Raw genomic sequence first — 18,917 nt, forward strand, 5'->3', positions numbered from 1 at the left:
GAATAATTGCGTTGGCTCCCTCTTTTTTTCATATATAATTGCATTAGGCTTGATTGAGTTTTAGAAACTCTCCTTACAGAAATCCCTTGTGTACCATGGTAGAACAAATACAAGGTAAAGTAAATACTACAACAAATACAACTCGAACAACAACCACAAAGGAATTTGTTTTTGTTTGTAAACCTTAGTGTCAACGTAAATGTAAACAAAACAAGGAAATGTCTATAAATTATTGGAATTTAAAAAACTAATAATTTTTCACATTTGATTGAATATTTTGGAAAACATGAATGAAAACTCGTTAGATTTTCAATTTGAATGTTTCCATATCATTCCACTAAATGCATAATTTCTCGCAGAAAGTAGAATACTTGCAAAAATGTTTCGGGTCGCTGGTAATTCATTGAAAAAAGAGAAGATGTTTCAATCATTTGCTTTTGAAAACAAAAAAGCACATGTTTATTAGGGCTTTATTCTTTTCAAGTTTAAGAAAATACCACACATATTAACAAATATTGTACCGCTTCTATAAGCGGTGTTTTAGTGTGCGGCATGTCGTTCGGACCTGGAGGAGGTTACATGTCAATGATATGAAGCCGTCTATAGTTTTTTTTTCTGATGAATAAATTTGTTCTTCAAAAATATATATCCCTAATATACATCGAACATAGAAATAAATACATAAAATGTCGAATGGAATTTGACACTAACACTACAACCCAGTTCAGTCAGCTGGGTATTGCTGCTACCTTTTCTTGTTCTACCATGCTTGTGTACGTTGTTTACACATACAAATCCAGCTTTAGCATAATTAAATTATTATCATAATTAAAACATTTAAGAGATCATTTCGACTTGGTATAGTTCCTGTCGATTTATGTCTACCACACCCTTTAGACTTCCCTTTAAGAAAGACAAATTCTCTACGATTTAGCTACAAATCTCCTCTCTGCAGTATTTGTAAAAAATAAGCATGCCTACTTTTTCCACTTACTGTTTGCATGCTTGAGATTACTCAAATTGCTCTAAAGTTTCTTGTTTCGGCGTTTCGTTATTTTTTTATTATTTGGCATGCAAATTACCACCATGAAATTCTTAACAGAAATTGCATTTTTAAATTGAAATTCGTGTTGAAAATTTAAAAAGCCTTACAATGTTTTCTGTGCTGCGCTGAACGATTTTATGATTGTTTCAAAATACACATACATTATGCATATTGAAATGTAAATATATAATTTTTTCTGAAAACTGGAATGTGTGGCACACTGACAGTCTGTCAGCAAGCTAGCTAGCCAGTCTTTATGTACATTCATACAACTAATATAAACAAATTTTCAAATGGATATTTCAATGCAATATGTATATTCTTCTTCAAACAAAGTGAAAAACAGCTGGTAAACATTTAACAATAATTTTAAAGCTCCCTAGTTCCTTCCTTTCTACATACATATTTAGGTCATTTCATATGTTTAAAACAACAGCATTTAGTTCCCATGTAAATCATTGTAACATTTCTCACATGGCTTTGGGTTGTTGTTATTGTTTTAGGTTTGGCTCATGTGGTTTTCTAAATGTTTAGTGAGATTGAGGAAAGTTTGCTTTCTACTTGCCCTCTTCGTCAAGTTACAATTGCCCACAAATGTCGGGTGTCTAGCGACAAGTGTCTTCCCATAACATGTTACAGCAGCACAGCACCGTAGAGTTGTGGTGACAGCTGTCAGTGTTTTCAATTTTGACTTGTCGTTCAAATGCCATTAGCAATTTTCTATTGTTGTTGATCATTACAGACAGCATTTATTTTATATTTTCTGCTTTACAAAGTGTAAAACACAGCGCAAAAATAATAGTAATCATATCAAATATCAAAATGATGGCTTGTATAAATTGTTTTTTTTTTTCAATTCATTTTAAAAGCTGTTAACAATTATTCTAACAAATATCTATGTAATTTTGTATTATTACACTTAGTTTGCAGTCATTCATTCATTGAACCATTCCAAGTATAAACATTTCAATTCAACACCATTGTAGGCCTTACAGTCGACTGGCGATAAATGTAACCGAATTGAAACATACAAATTTGCTTGATGTATTTGCATTTAAAGTTAATTTTGAAAATAATTTACAAGGCGAAGATGTTAAGAAGTTTTGTTTAACGCAATTAAAACATTTTAAGCTAGTTTGACCAGCAGGAACTAAAGAAGGATTACGATCGTTTAGATCATTAAATCTTTGCTTCAATAAATTCCAAAACGTTTCTCCCTAAACCAAGTTTCATTGGTATAGACCCAACTGTAATTACAATTACAAAATAAGCGGTATTTAATTCATCCAACATTTAATCAAGTTATTATTATTATTGTTATTTTTTGTTATTGCCAACAATTATTAAACCATCAAATACAAATTCATCACATTTTGTTGCTGTTTTTACACTAATCTTTGATTTAATAGCTTTAAAAAAACTTGATAGATTTACTAATCATTACAATGAAAAAGATTTACACCCACTTATGTAGTTATATCTGCTTTAGAAGTGGGTTATCGAAGCATCAATAAAAAAATCTAATGATTATTTTTTATGAAAGGAAATTTGATATGGCCATAAGCTTTATTTGGTCAGAACAACAATGGGAGATTAACAAAAAATGTAATCTGCACAGTCAAATTTGTTAGTCAGTATATATTCTATTTAAATTTTAATAGGCAACGGAAATTGGGGGTTAAACCGGTGTAGAGTTCTAGAAAAATTGTTGAAAATGTCTTGTTTCACAGAAGCTTCTGGCGGTACTTAGCAAATGAGTCTTCAACTGACGTTGCAGCATAAAGCTAGGCGTCAATAGCTGATTTGACAGATATTGCGTTTGTTTTTCTCGCATTAGCCATAGGCTTTCTTGAAAAAAGGACGTCCCTAATTTAACTCATGATCATTGCAGCATTAGCAAGATTACTTTACATTAAGTGAGATCAAACGTGAACAGAGGAACTGAAAATAGAGTAAAAATGAGGCAAAGAATCAAAAAAGGGACAAACTTTTTAAAATACCTTTCAAGTTTACACGATCTCTTCAGTAACCTATCTGAACGAAGCTATGTATAGTGCTCCATGAACTCGACTTTTTTCCTATGCTAAGATTTCTTGTTCGGTAACTGAATAATTGCATTGGGTTTCTCTACTTTTTTCATATTTTATTGAAAATTGCACTGGGCTTGATTAAGTTTGTTCGACATAAAGATTATGGTCTCAGTTTTGGATGATATCAGGATATTTCGAACGGTTATAGTGAACTCATTCCCTTGGTCATAGGTTCTAAATATTTCACGCATCTTATCTAAAAATTCTTGTTCGATAACCGAATGATCCTGTCCGGCTTGATTAAATTTCTTTGACATAAATATCGTATTAGCTGTTTTATGTCCCATTAGGCGTACACATATGTACATTGTACGAATAACTTTTGGGAGGAAACAAAGGGCAGAAATGGGTCTTAAAATAATATATAAGCATTAAGCTTTACTAAATAGAAAACCTCTTCCACTTTCAATAAATTCCTAGCCTTGAAATAAATATCTCCTGAGGAAACAAATCTGATTGGCAATATTTTTACTCCCAATTATTGCCAATTTGAACTTGTTAGTAATGTATAATAAATTTATCACCACTTAATAAATCTTATTATTAAACATTTGCATTATAATTATTATAAACACGTAGCAAAATGTTACGTGCAAGTGTAGTGTTTTTTATCTGCTTAGCCATATTGTAGCTTTGCAAACAAGGACAAAATATAAACTAATTCTTTAGAATTGCGTTTTTTGTTTTAAATTTGCTGTTGCACGTAATTAAATTAACCATAAAATAAACTGCAACATTGGCAAATCTTTTCAATCTAAATTGTTCAATTAATAGTCGTTATTTAAGACAATTTATTGGTACACAGAGCTTGTGAACAATAATACAAATAAAAAAATGTAGATTTAATGTTAAACAAATTGTTGATTGAATTTTAACAAAACTTGTAAATGAAGGAAGATTGCTTAAGGCCTTGCTGAAGATAATAGCAACAGCGGTGATCTATAAAGTAAAATCTTTTATTACCAAATGTGGACTTGTAAAAGTTGTTGAGGGTTTTCTGAGTGGTAAGGTAATTACAAGTGGGCGTCTTTTGTTAAAATTAGATAATTGTTATGCTTATAAGGAGGTAATGGCGTCTTAGAGAAAATTGTTTAAGATCATAAGTAAATGTTAAGTTTTAAAAACTTCTTACTATATCAAAAGTCATACGACAAAGAGAAAGACTATTTACAGAAATGGCCCATTAGTTATTATAGGAACTCTAGACTTCTAAGGTTGCGTTTGAACCAGGTAATGTATTTATTTATCATAATTAAAACTTTTCATGAAGAATAAAAGTGAACAAAAATCACTAATTTACTTCCTCTAAGCTAGACTTTCTTGTTCGGTAACTGAATAATTGCGTTGGGCTTGATTGAGTTTCCTCGGCATAAAGCCGATATTACATCTTTATGGGGCGTATTTTAGATGGTATTATTATCAAATAAACTATCTATTTCGGAGCTTAAGCTCACGACTTTGATATGCGATTTCCTTTTTTAACATATTATTAAGGATAAGTGTTCATGCTCGATTACTGATTAATTGCACTGGGCTTGATTGGGTTTGTTAGGCAAAGAGGTAATGCTAGCTATTCAATGGTCTAATTTTTAGAATGCCTATTGGTTTTTCGATAGGTTATAGTGAACTCATGTCCTTGGTCGTAGGATCTTAATATTTAATGTATATAATTCATGCGTTTCACTATTGATTTTTCTAAGAAATGAAAGCCTGCTTAAGCTTCAACTTGGGGTCCTTTCAATATTAAGATTTTATTGATTACCATTGTAATGCAATTGAAAACTATGTTCGTAATAGATTGAAATTAAGTAAAGAATGTCTTTAAAAGTTCACTGACATCAATGTCTTTGTTGTTTTTTTTTTTTCTAATTATTTAGAAGGTCAATTGTCTAAAGATATATGACAAATGATCTTAACCACATAATAGTTAATTATGTTTTAGCATGCACACCTTTTATTATAACCAACTAACCAACCAGCCAACTAATTTACCACTTAAATACATATCTCCTGGTTTAGTGCATTTTAATGCTTAATTAGTTATGCACAAATAACAAAAAAAAACTCTAATGCTCCATCTCTAAAGTGTTTGTCTATGGTTTGTTTGCTAATAAAACAAAAACACAAAACAATACTTCAAAAAACGATTACGAATTATACAACTATATTTTTCAATTCTAAGTTTCCGTATTGTTCGTCTTTTAAAGGTCTTTGAACTACATGACAGTTTGAACAAAAACAACAACAACACAAAAGAAGAAAAATCAGTGGGTAATTATTATTTTTAAATAAATAATTATTAATAATAGAAAAAACGCAAGCCAGGAAACACAAAACAACAAGAAACACCAATAATACAGCAATTTTGTTATCATGCACCAAACATGGTTTTATGTGGGCTGCTATAACTTTGGGTTTTAAGCGACGGCGGGCGACCAACCTGTTAGTTGGCTTGGTTGGTTAGATTTGGTGTGGTGGCGGCGGCGGTGGTGTTGTTTGTGTTCTCTTTGCTGTCTTATTAAGTTGTTGACATTTCATAGATAAACTGCATGCAGTTCGATTTTTTTTCTGCATTACCAATAGTTTTTTGACAGTTCAGTTCTGAAGGCGTCTATTTAAGCGAGGTAACCAGGTTTTGTTTTAACTTAGGCGTTTTTACACATTGTAAATAATGTTTGGAGGTGTATAAATTTTCATATTTTACTACACTTACTACTTAGCATATCTAGATTCGTCATTCATTGAAAACGAAAAAAAAAAACGTTGTTACATGACATTCATTCATAAAACCAGCCAGCAAAATGATGCATCCACCACAACATGTCTGCATCGGCAACACACAAATACTAAACATTACCACGTTTTTATTTTCAGTGCCATAAGGTCTTGAACCAACCAAACCGAACGAACTAACCATATGACCATGTGGGTTGTCTCATGTGTTTATTGTTGGTATAATCGTTTTCTTAATACGTTTTACATGTTGGCGTAGTAAAAATAAAATTTTTTCATTAACATTTTTTGTTTGTTTGCTTAATGGAAATATCATAAAATTGGCCACACAGCGGACATGACAGAAAAAAATGTGGTTAAAAATGCTATTTTTCCTTTACTAAAAATTATGAATGAATGTCTCGATATGCCATGGAGCCCTAATGTATGTTCTATAAATTAAACATAAAGTGATACTGTTTTACAAAATCATGCTTAAATATCCCAATATGCCTCGGAAGTCATAGACCAATGACTTCATGAAAGGAAGAAACAGCGACATTAGCATATTTTATAAACAAAAAATGATGCTTACCCGAATATTTGGAAATTCTGTAAACAGAGAAGAGAAAACAAAATATTTAGTAAGTTATTTTACAACTTGACATATTTGCATTTAAAGTTATGAAAAATAAACTATTCTTATAGTAAAAGCTATATTATCGATTTTATTGCCAATTTTTATAGGTTATGCTCTTGGTTATACGGTCTAAATATTTCACACGTCTATTTTCTGATATTTCTCTTAAGCTAAACTTTCTTGTTTTGTGCGTTTCTCCGGCATAAAAGTGATGAGAGAGTAATGCATTAATTTGTTGAACCAACAAACCAATGAATTGTAGACCTATGAACTCACGACTTCGATAAGACGTCCCCTTTTTCGCCTATTTTTGGGATTTAGCAGATTTTGTTAGCTATTCAATTCCAATTTTAAAATGCAATTTGAATTTCCGACCGATTATTCCTGCCCTTGGTCATTGGGTCTAAAAGTTTCCCACATCTAATTCTTGGGGTGCCACCGTGGTGCAATGGTATTCACACCCGCCTTGCACGCTGAAGGTCTTGGGTTTGATTCCTAGACCAGGCAACATCAATAATTTCAGCGGTAATGTTGGCGACATTTCCTGAGTATTTCAGCCATTTAAAACATCTCTGTAAGTAGTGTCTTAAAACACGTTGTTCGGACTCGGCAATAAACAGTAGGTCCCATATCATTGAGCTAATATGAATCGTATGTCGTATGGGATGTTTGTGGGACAATTATTATTATGTATAAATTCCTGCTACAAATACTGGTTCGGTAACTGAATAAATGTGTCGGGCTTGACTGAGTTTCTTCGCCATGAAAGCAGCATGGTTTGGTCTAATTTTTTCTAGGATCGTGTAGTATTGAACTCCGTATTATTGATACTTAACATTCTTGTTCGGTAAGTAAATAATTGCGCTGGGCTTGATTGAGTTTCTTCGACATAAATGCCGGTGTGACCCTCTTCAATTGTCAACTTTTATCTTCTGACATTGGTTAAAATATTTGTAAAGCTATAATTACATAGAGGTCTTGTTCGGTAACCGAATAACTGCAATTAGCTTTGTTAAATACTGTCATCTTAAAATAATTGGCAAATTATGACAGAACTAGGAAAGGTGATAGACCTCTTTTCCTTACTGATAGTAGGATATGACTTTAAGTCTTCTTCACTATTTTATTCAATAATCCTCACTTAGCATTGTCGCCGCTAAGCATTCTCATTCGGTATCTAATTAATTGCCTTGGGCTTTGTTACATTTCTTGCGGAAAACTAAATTGCTTTAATAAATTTTAAAGAAATTACACAATTTTCTATTCCCCCAAGATTACAACGGTAAATAGGTCACTTATTTATGGAAGTAATAGAACACAGCCAAGTAGTGACCCTACCCTTCTTCGTTTAGTTTTTTTCTTAACAATTCTAACTGACAGTTGTGTGGTTTGGTGGGTGTCCGTTTAATTTTCTTTGCATTAACTTTTTTATGGGTCATTTCCAGTTACCAAACAATTCTGACAGTTCTTCTTCTACAACAACTCCATATTAAGCTTAAACTTGATAGGTCGTAAAAACCAAACAAATGAAATTAAAGAAACAGAAGAAGCTTTGCTAAACTCAGAAACATAAAAAAGGCACAGCGAAAAAAATATGTAGCAAAGAAGAAAACAATAAAACCTAAAGTAAGAAAAAATATATAACGCCGCTCCCTTGCTGCTTTGTGTGTGTGCTTTATTGTGGAACTAATGCACAAGGCTTGTAATACCCTTCCCTCAGCCATTTAGCCAAAGTGGGCTATTATTTAGTTGGGAGACGCTTTTTGTTTTAAAGAACGAACACATGTGTTGGGAGAAGCCCAGAAGCGTTACTTGCATGTCGCAAAGAAATGAAACTTTTAGTGTGATGAAGAAATCGAAGCAGCAAAACAACTAAAACAACTTAGCAAGCCAACCAGCCAGCCGCTAACAGTTGTTAGTTTTTTTTACGGAAATCCGGTGGGTTTTTGTTACAACAAACTTTCAGGTCTAGCTATTGCTGTTTAGCATTGTGTACCTAATGTGTTGGTGGACTATAAAATTACTGTGACTTACAGTGTAGGTGATTTGAATAAGAACAGTAGAATAAATTAAAAATATTGAACTATTAGGAAGGAGAATTCATTTGTAAGGGCTTTGAATGAAGAGATAAATGAATAGGAATGGAAAGGAAAAATTTTTTTCTAGGCAACACAGAGAACATTTCACTATTGTGGAAGTATAGGAATTAAATTACAAAATAACTATTTGGAACGCAAAATCTTTTCCTATCTCATAACTCCTTGGTGTACATACATAAATATGTATGTCAAATTAATGTGCTAATTTCTTTTTTAATATGTATAAGAGCTGCCAACTGTGTCTTCCTTTACTGCCACTAAACCTCCACACTTCGTTTTCGAAGCAGCCGCCAACCCCTTGCCATAACTATTATCACATACCCAAAACTGTCTCAACCACCCACGTACTATCATTAGCAGGCGTTTCTAATTAATTGAGTTGGATGGTAGACCATTGTGTTTTTTTGTGTTGTTGTATTTTTTTTCGCTACATATTTAATTATGTATTACTTTTTTATTGTTTTCTATGTCTGCTCATCCTCTTCTAGTTGGTTGAAGTTGTTGTTTTTGTATTCATTTAATTACAATTTATTTCAATTTCTTTTATTTTTTCTGTTCTATTTTGTTGTCGTTGTAGAAAAAAATGTTTATTGTTTTTATGGGTTTTGTTGTTGTTGCTGTTGTTGTTATTCAAATGCTAATGATGACCTTCGTTGTCAGACTGATAACTTGATAGCTGACTCTAAAATAAATAAGAAGAGGACAAGAAAGACAAATGGACAGTTGTATTGTAGGCTGCAGAAATGTGGATGGCTTAATGAAATTATTGGTTTTTACTCATAGAAATGCAAGGGATAAATTATGTTAATTCAAAAGGGAAAATAAAGTGGCAAATAAAAAGAATAAGAACTAGTTTTTGGAATCCAAAATTTGTAGTTTTTTCAATGATTCCACAAAATTTCTTTTTTTACAGTGTTTCATTTAACTTGCTTTGGTCCGTTTAGTTCAAATCTGGTAACTCATTTTTATTTTAGTATTTTCTTATATTTAGTTACCAAAAGAATCTATCTATTCAATTAAAATTCTTTTTATTTACTCCCAGATCTTAGTTTCGCCGCCACTGTCTTACATTCCCGACCTCGAAAAAATGTGTGTCATTCTCTGTAGTCATATTTATTTTTTATTCTGTCACTTGTTATAATTTATGGCTATTTTTTGACATTCTTCCAGCACTTACCCCCTCGACTAAGCTCGAGAAGTGTACATTACTCAGGCAAAAATAAATAAAAGCAAATTTTTCTTTAGATTTGAAGCAGAACTGCAGCATGTGTTTTCTAGTAAATTTATATTTAATTAAGCTTGAGAGTTTGTACCTTAGCTTTTTTTGGCTTTGGCAGCTAGACATTCTAAATGCCATTTCCATTCATTACTTGGCAAATTGTCATGATTTGTGGGTTTGCATAATTTTTGTTTTGTGTGTGTGAATTGGAGCATTGCTTTCTTTGCAAAAACCAAGTTTTCTACTGAAGTTATTCATGCTGCTCATTAGTTATTCAATATATTAGACTGAAGCAGGGTCGTAGCTATATGGTGGGAGAATTGCGATTTTTTGTACAAGGGATTCAAGTTTCCATTCATATTGGAAACAAAGTTTAAACATTTGGAAAATTTATATGAGCCAATATTATTTTGGTCATTCCGTCCCCTTGGAAGTCATTCATGGACGTTTATTTTCACATTGCATTGTATTTGTAATAGGTTAAACATAATCTTATCAGCTTTTCAGCATTTTTGCAGTTTTATTGTTCTATCTCAGAGCTTTCTTCTGGCTCGCTTATCAGGCCTATGTTGTGAGAACATTTTGCAACATATGGCCTTGTCTTTTTTCTTTATTATGAATCAACTGTTGGTAAGAGCTTGTTTTATTATCAGATCTTGATATAGGGCTTGTCTTGCAGCCGTATCAAGTACGTACTTCAGTTGACATTATAAGGTGTTTCTTGTTAAAATGCATGGCCTATATTTAATACTTAAGCATATGTGGGTTAGAAGCAACCATATTGGAGTCTAGGGTCTTAAACAAGATATATGTAGGTTATATGGGTTATGGAATTTTTATTTTTTAACAGCATAACAGTAGGTATTGTTGAGGCCAAACTTTAGTACTCAAGACTTTATGGCAAGGAAAATATGACTAACAAGATTTCGTTGTTATTTTAGAGACATCAGCAAACATTTGTTGAAAGTGGTTAATAAGGGGATTCAAAATAAATTCTTTAACGGATGTTAAACGTTTGAAAGATATATAAAAACGTGTGAGAGAGTGTAATAGTAACTGTAAGTAAAATCATTAAATAACCCAGAATTGTATGATTCCAAATTTGGTAGGCTAAAAGAAATGAATCAGGAAGAATAATAAAGCTCTGACATATTTTGACTAAAGTTGAAGATGAAATTTCCAATTCCTTGATATATTTGCATTTAAAGTTAATTTTAGAAATAGTCAACAAACACAGACGATAAAAAAATATAAACACGGGTTCGTAGAATAACTTAAAAATCTACTGTTCTGATATTTTGGAAAGCTATAGTTATTTTAGAGACTTCAGCAAAAAAAAATTTTTGAAAGGTCTCAGAAGATGCATTAAAAATTCCCTCTTTCTTCATTCACGTTAGATCTAGAGGTCAAGTATTTTCCCACGTTTTGTTTTGGACATTCATGGACATGCTTGGATTAGTTTGGCCTTCCTTTAAGGTGATGTTTACAATTCAGCTGTCCCATTTCTAGAAGGTTGCATTACCACGATCTCACATTGGGCTCGGATTTACCGAGAGATTTCGGGGAGGTGAAATAGCTCCCATATAGTTAGAAGTATTATTCTGGCGTTAATAAAAGCCACGTTACTCCCTACTGATGCTTTTATGATTTTACTCGGCTTAAAACCATTATAAAGCCTACCGTTCCTTATAGATTGGCAGAAATGTTTTTCTTGTTCGGTAACTGAATAATTGAGTTGAGCTTTGTTGAGTTTGAGAATCGTCCCTTTTGGCTATAGCTTTTAGGAAATTTTAATTTATGATTTCCTTCAACAATCCCCAATAACGTCCTTTGGTATATTCAACTCCTTCAGGCGCCCTGCAATTGCTGCCATTATTACTTTATGTTCTAAAATTCCGCTTCTAAGCCATTTTTTTATTTTCATTGCACAAAATTTTCTACGCATTATAGATTTTTTTTTTCAAAATCACTTTTTGCGCCCCATAGACTTAACAAATCACTCGAAAAAGTCAATGAAAATAAATTTTAATTTGCAACACTTGAAAGAATCCAAGCTCTCACCCGCCGGCCGGTTGATCAGTCGACCAACTGTCTGTATGTCTCTGTCACGGTGTTATCTAAATTAGCAATCTTTTGAAATACAATTCTCGCTTGTCTATGGCAAAGCATTGGTGGATGGGAACGAAATAACAAAAGCAACAAAAACTAAAAACGCTAAGGCGAACATTGTGAAGGCAGCTAGCTAAAAACAAATCTTCTACAAAAACAAAAAGCTAGAACAGTAAATAAATTTCACATTCAACTGTCAATTAGAAAATATATTAGAAAAAATAAAAACAATAACTTGAGCGATGGAAACCCTATGCCCCACTACCCACAATGCTGTTAGATTTTTTCAGCTATAAACAAAGGCCTATTAAAAGCAATTTTTAAACAATTATAGAATAAAGGTTTGTAAAATTGCAGTGGCTAAGGAGGAGAAGCCCTTTCTCTAGCTTCTGAGACATTCACAGAATGGCGTGAATTGTGACCATTCAATGAATAATTTTCTATACAGTGTTGCAAGCATTAATTGCTTTTGTTCAAATTCAAACATTCGCCTTAAGCTGCTCTAAAAAAGGCGTGGGTGGTTGTTGTGCTGCTTGAGAGTCAAGGTAGCTAGCTGAGAGTCATGGTGTGGTGGCTGGAGGTGTTTGCGGAAAACCAAATGTTTTGATGACTGACTGACAGACTCTGGTGTATTGAGTTGAATAGGTGGCGTCTTGGTCAGCTGCCGCCGGCAGGCATTATCAAACATGTCATTAAATATCTACATTAAGGTCTCTCTTTACGAGGGAACACCCAACCCAGACGAAAACAGCGTTTGTTATATTTACTGCTAATGATTGTTGGCAAAAACTGCTACGATTTGGTATATGAAAAAATTTGTTTTTTTTTTTGTTTTCCATTAAGTAAAACATGTTTAGTTTAAATAATTTGTTTTGTTTATTTAAGTTAATAGACGCCGGCGGTATTTTTTCTCCGGTTGGCTGGCCTAACAAAACAATTGGCATCTCACAACTAATGGCTATGATTAATTATTTTAACATTGATTTTTGTTTTTGTTTCCAATATTCCACAGGTGTGAGAAATATTTTTGTTATATCTTTTGGCTATTTGGAATAAAGGAAAGAAATATTACAAAACAAAACATTTTTTCTCACTTTAAAAGGTTGAGCAAAAACAAAACGCTTTAACTGCATTTTGTAAACAGCGTTGTAGAAACGAAATTCATTTAAACGATTTTCATGTTTTTCGTGCGTTTCCAATGCGATATTCGTGCCACCCATAAGGGGATTTAAAATAAATTCTTTAATGGCTGTCAAATGTTTGAACGAAATAAAAAAACGTCGAAGTGAAAATGTAATAGTATGTGGAATTAAAATCAAGAAATAAAATAGAATCGTAATATTTCAAAGTTCGTAGGCTAAAGGAATGAATCAGGAAGTATAATGAAGCTCCGATATTTTGGTTACATTTGAAGATGAAATTTCAAATTTCTTGATATATTTGCACTTAAAGTTAATTTTAGATATAGTCAACAAACACGGACGATAAAGATATGTAAACACGATTTCGTTAAAATAACTTACAATTCTGAAGATCTGACATCTTAGAGATCTGAATAAAAAAAGAGCAAAAAAATAATATTTTCGAAGCTAGTATTTAAAATACCCCTTTCTTTGAATAAACGGTAAGCTGTGTTGAATTTAGTCGACTTAAAACCGTTATAAACCTCGAAGAATAGACTAGCATTCTTTTAGACTTGTACAAACTTTTTTTCTTGTTCGTAACCGCATAATTGCGCTGGGCTTCGAGTTTCTCGAACTTAAATTCGTTATAAACCATAAAAAGTCACATTCCTTTGCTCCTTTCCTGCTTTCGTTTTCATTTTTGCTCTTTACCCACTTCTGAAGTTATCTTGTTTTTTTTCTGTTTACTGTTTAGCTTGTTGTTTTCAACAATTATTTCCGTTTCAGTATTAAATTCTCATTGCTTATAGGTAAGCATGTAAAATTACTGAATGAATGAATGGATCTTTGTTAGAGTTTCTTGTTGTTTTACTTCTTTTTGGTGTGTTTCTTTGCCACATTTGTTTTTGGCCATTATTTTCAGCGTTGTTTTTTGGTGTCTGTATATATCTTTTCCGAATAGTTTGTTGTGTGGTATCTTTTGTTATTGTTTTTTGCTCTTAGTTGCTTAATGAACTTAACTTTGAACTTCAAAACAACAGCAACAGCCAAATCATGTAAGGCCATTGGTGTTGTAAAAATTTTAGAATTTTTTAAGCATTTCGTTTCGAACATAATCAACGGAAATACTACTTCCCTATTTCGCTACGTTAAGGTATTTATTTACAAGTTGGAGGCCTTTCGGGCGAAGACTTCGTGTCATTAGACATACATTTTGTGTTATTACAAGACAGAAATTGCTTGTAATATTATTAAGCAATTTTCAAAAGAGACCAAAAACGGAATTACAATTTATTTTGTATGGGTGGGGGGAACTACACGAATTTTAATAAGTTACTACCTGGCGTTTGGGTTAGGGACTTAAATGCGTCGTAATTTTTAGTTTTTGGTGGTAATAAAAATTAATGTTTTTGAGATATTTTAATCTGTTTGGAAATTATAAATAATTAAAAGCCATATTTAGAGAAACGCCTCTTTTTTGAAACCACGTTTTTAATTTGCAGTTCTAAAATTATTTCTTGGAAACTGTGGGAATGTTTGGTTAACCAAAAAATAATAATTTTTCTAAAATTGTAGCCAAATGATAATGCGTAAATATGTAACAAAAAGGAAAACCCCAAAACAAGTTCTGTATTCAAGTTCATATTCATTATGTTTGTTTGGTTTGGCCGGCCCCCTTTCCAGCAGCCACCAAGCACTCAACAACACATTTGCTTGACATGTGAATCAACGAAAGGAAAAGTAAATAAATTATTCAAATCACAATAAAAATGAAAAGCCCCCTATATAACATTGCCACTCTCTGTTTCTGCTACATCCCGCCATATCCATATCGTGTATGCCAAGAGCTGTGGGTGCCACAACAAAATATATTGCGGGCTTGTTTTTTGCCGAGTTTTTCCTCTATTGTTGTTTGGTTTTGTTATACTCATCATATCATTCTTTGGCTTTTTGTTTCTTTTGTTATAGCATTTCAAACACAACAAAAATGTTATACCGCCTTTGTTGTGGTATATTAAACCCTAAACCCAAACAATGCCATCTCTTCCCAACCGTGACGAAACGTGATTAAGTATAACCAACAAAAAATTACTGACTGAAATGACAGTCGCATTTTTCTTTACCACCTTTGCCGAAACTGTGGCAGGGTGAGTAGGAAGATCTACTAGATTTGTGTTTGGTGCGTAATTTATTGTGGGACTCCCATAGAACTAGAAATGAGACTGAATAACCTAATGTCGGCCAAAATCGGAGTTTTTGCTGTTATTTCCATTAACGATTAACTCGCTAATTTTGTGTCTTATTATGAATTGTGAATTAAGGTTCATAAATCGGAAGAATAGCATTATAAAATCGACCTATAATGTCCGATTATTAAAAGTCTTGTTTCCATTAACGAAAAAGTTGAATAATTTAAATAGAAAAATGTAAACAGGTTTACACTTCCGGGTACCTAATCAGCTTTTATCTCAGGGTTCCAGAGATTTAAAACCACTACAGACCTATTAGGGCCTATAATTTTCATCTTCAAAAATCTTGTTTCCATTAACGAAATAGATGAAGAACTTAAATATCAATCTAACGATTCCCGAGGGAATATCGGTCAGGTGACATCGCAAGAAAACTATAGTTTTTTTCTTAATCTTAATTTTCGTTAATGTGAAGAATCCAAACAGCATCTATCACAGGGAGATTTCCAACCATTACAGTTTTTCCATAACTCACAGAAGTAGAATTAAAGTTCTACATAAGGTCCATTAGTGCCAATCATTTAAAAAATCTTGTTTACATTAACGAAGTTTTTGAATAACGTAAATATCATTCGGATTATTCATGATGACTTTGCATGAGGATAATGCATTTCCCTTATTTCTATATAATAATATTAAAGGAATATTTAAAATATTTTATATAATTTTTCATTCAAAACCCCATGTGTGGTCCACCTTATATCGCAGAATTGCAATCAGCCCGATCATGAATATCAACTACACGCGAGTTTCCTCACTCTCTCTTTTAAAATGCAACCGTAGAGACACAAAACTCACGGGAAGTTTACATTCACGATCGGGCTGAATAAATTTCCAATAGTGTACAACTTATGTGACCCCCATATTATAAATCCTGCTTATCCCTTGACCAAAAACTACTTACGAAAAATTAGTTAAGGTTTAGTGAGAAGTTTCTCAAGTTCCCGAACTAAAATTTATGACTGGCATAAATTTTGTTTTGTATTTTTTTGCTGGCTTAATTGTTGTTGCTGCTTCTTGTTTTGGTTTTATGATTTTGTTTCAGTTCTTATTTCGGTTTTTCTCATGTTCGTTGAGCTGGCCAAAAACATAACAACAAACCCTCATTAACAATTTCGTTGTTAGTTACCACAAGAGACAGCAAAATGAGTTTTAGAACTTTTGTGGTGTGGTTTTTGGTTTGGTTTTTTGAAACTGTTTTTGACGACTTCCCTTGTGAATACTTGATGGCTTTTCGAATTTGTGCGAGACGAGTTGGCTATAATTTTTAAAATTTTTATTGTTATATTTTTTTAATGTAGAAATTTTTAGCACGTTTTTTTATTTTTGTGAGAGCCAAAATTTAATATTTGAAGTGTTCCCAAAGAAACTTTAAGGCAAAACAATGCGTGTTTAAATAATATATGTATTTGTTCTTAACATAAATTAAGTATTGCCTGAATATCAATCCCCCTGCTTTAACCTTGAATTTTATATTAGAAAACAAAAAAAAACATAAATATTCTCTCTACTAAATACCCTCTGGCACCACCTCATGTGGTGAGTTATTTATGTTTGTGTATATAACGTAACAGAATATTTGTTAGAATTCTCATAATTTCTTTTTTAGAGTAATTTTTATTCCGTCAAAATTTGACCGAATGTTTTTAATACTAAAGTATTATTTGGGGTGAGAAACCTTCAAAATATTATTATTTTAATTTAAAATTTAAGTAGCTGCTACTTAAGTCACACCTTTGGCACAAAATTTCAAGATCATACAGCAACAACATACATATATTGAAAATGTAAACAAAAAAATTGGTTTGTGCAAGAGTGTTTCCAATGTATTGCAATTGAATACTAATAATGTATAAGAATTAAAAACAAAATAAAAAAATAATTATTAAAAATATTAATCTTGATATATTTGCCTTTAAAGTTAAATTTAGAAAAATATTTTTCCATATTTAGATTCTTCTTAAGAAGATGGCAGATAAACTCAACTGTAAATTCCAATAGCATTTTTGATAGAAATAAGAAAAATGTGAGAGGTTGTGCTTAACGAATTCTATTTGGCACTGTTTTTTTACGAGAGATTCCCATTACATTCAAAAGCATATAATGTAAGATATTTTTAAGAAACTGCGGTAATGAATCTAGGGAAGATACATATGTAGTAGGTCTTCTTCATGAATTTGATTGTAAAGTTTGACTAGGAATGTAGCTGCTTTTTCGTAATATTTTCTTATAAAACTTTTTGTTAGAAATAAGTCCATATTTACATTAGCCAATTTTCTTTGCGGCAATTGTCAGTTTGAAGGTGAGAGAGGGTGTTGAGAGGCAAAGAGTTACCATATGCCTCAACTCTCTCTCCATCAAACTGACAATTGCCGCAAGGAAAATTGCCTAATATAAATATGGACTAAACGAAAAAGTTTCCTCACGAATACAGGACGCTCCGGCATACATAAATTAGTAATAATATTAAAGTCGTAATTTTTAATGTTCGTTAATGGAAACAAGATTTTTTGACTGCATATTTGGTACTCGGATAATCCTTCCTCATGTACATACATATTTCAATAGTTTCTTCCGAATTATTTCCCGCAATTCAACAATTGAGGGGCTGCAAAAGAGATTCCTTAAACCTCTCTGAGACTTTTCTTAAAATTGCTATATTGTTAGTTGTAGTGAGTATTTTTAAAGTTTGCTCAAGTATTAATATTTATTTTGCTAATGTTGATGTTGTATATTTTTATTTGCTTTTTTATTTCGTATTTGTTTAGTGCTCACATATTTTATTGTTTATATAAATTCAATAAAATATTTGCTAAATGCTTAATAAACCAAAATACAGAACAAAAAACAAAACTGAGGGCATAACACGTGAGCTTGATTGAAGTTAAATGATGATTTCAATGTGAATTCTTTCACGTGACATTTTATTTATTATTTTTTGTAGCTTTTTTATTTCGCTCTGACAAACATAAATTGCTTTAGTGAAAAGGCGAAAAGAAACGCAGCCAAGATAATCACTTTAAATGAGTTTTTGAGACTTTTAACCCTTAACAATTTTGTGTCAAGGGGGTTCTTCTTTGTTGAAAGGAAGTTGGGTGACAAAAATGCAATCGAAATAGGTTGTGTTATGCTTTCTTCTTGTTATTATTATTTTTCTTGTAATTCATTTTAATGATGATTGACAAGCCAAGCAGCAGACGAAATGTGTTAAATTACTTGGTAAAGTGATTTTCAGGAGTTTGGTTAAGAATTTTTGTTTTTATAAAACTTGTTATGCCATTTTATTATTTTTATTAAGCACTGAAAGCCATACAATAATAAATAATCTTAGCTGAAACAATAACAAGCGAAATATGTATAAAAAATGGGTTTTTATTGTTGATTGATCTACAGGCCTGACTGTTTGCCCTACACAAATTTTCTGTTGTTGTTTTTGGTTTTTATTATATTTTCTCTGATCATTTACTTGTCAGTCGCCCCTCAATTTGGGTTTTTCTCTGCTGACATGTTAACACACATTGTGTTATAAAAAAAGCGACGAAACACAAAATAAAAATCCAAAATATTTATTACTGTCTGCCATACATTCTCAAAACAGAATGAACCCCCCAAAAAAATGTTGCCTGTAGT

At 32.1% G+C, this 18,917-nt stretch overlaps 1 protein-coding gene across 2 annotated transcripts in view; it reads right to left on the reverse strand.

Moving 5' to 3' along the window:
- Window positions 1-18,917, reverse strand: part of Atf3 (Activating transcription factor 3) — a 118,969-nt gene that overhangs the window by 84,321 nt on the left and 15,731 nt on the right. The window contains exons 1-2 of one of the 2 annotated variants that reach the window (XM_073979452.1): window positions 11,867-11,940; window positions 6,443-6,459 (exon numbers count right to left, since the gene is read on the reverse strand). The gene's annotated coding sequence lies outside the window, so the exon portion shown is untranslated. Of the gene's footprint in view, window positions 1-6,442; window positions 6,460-11,866; window positions 11,941-18,917 lie in introns of those variants that run through there. The other variant, XM_073979450.1, reaches the window with a different exon arrangement.

The sequence above is a fragment of the Musca autumnalis genome, unplaced genomic scaffold (assembly GCF_047663935.1).
Source record: "Musca autumnalis isolate F117 unplaced genomic scaffold, ASM4766393v1 scaffold_3, whole genome shotgun sequence".
Classification (NCBI taxonomy): Eukaryota; Metazoa; Arthropoda; class Insecta; order Diptera; family Muscidae; genus Musca; species Musca autumnalis.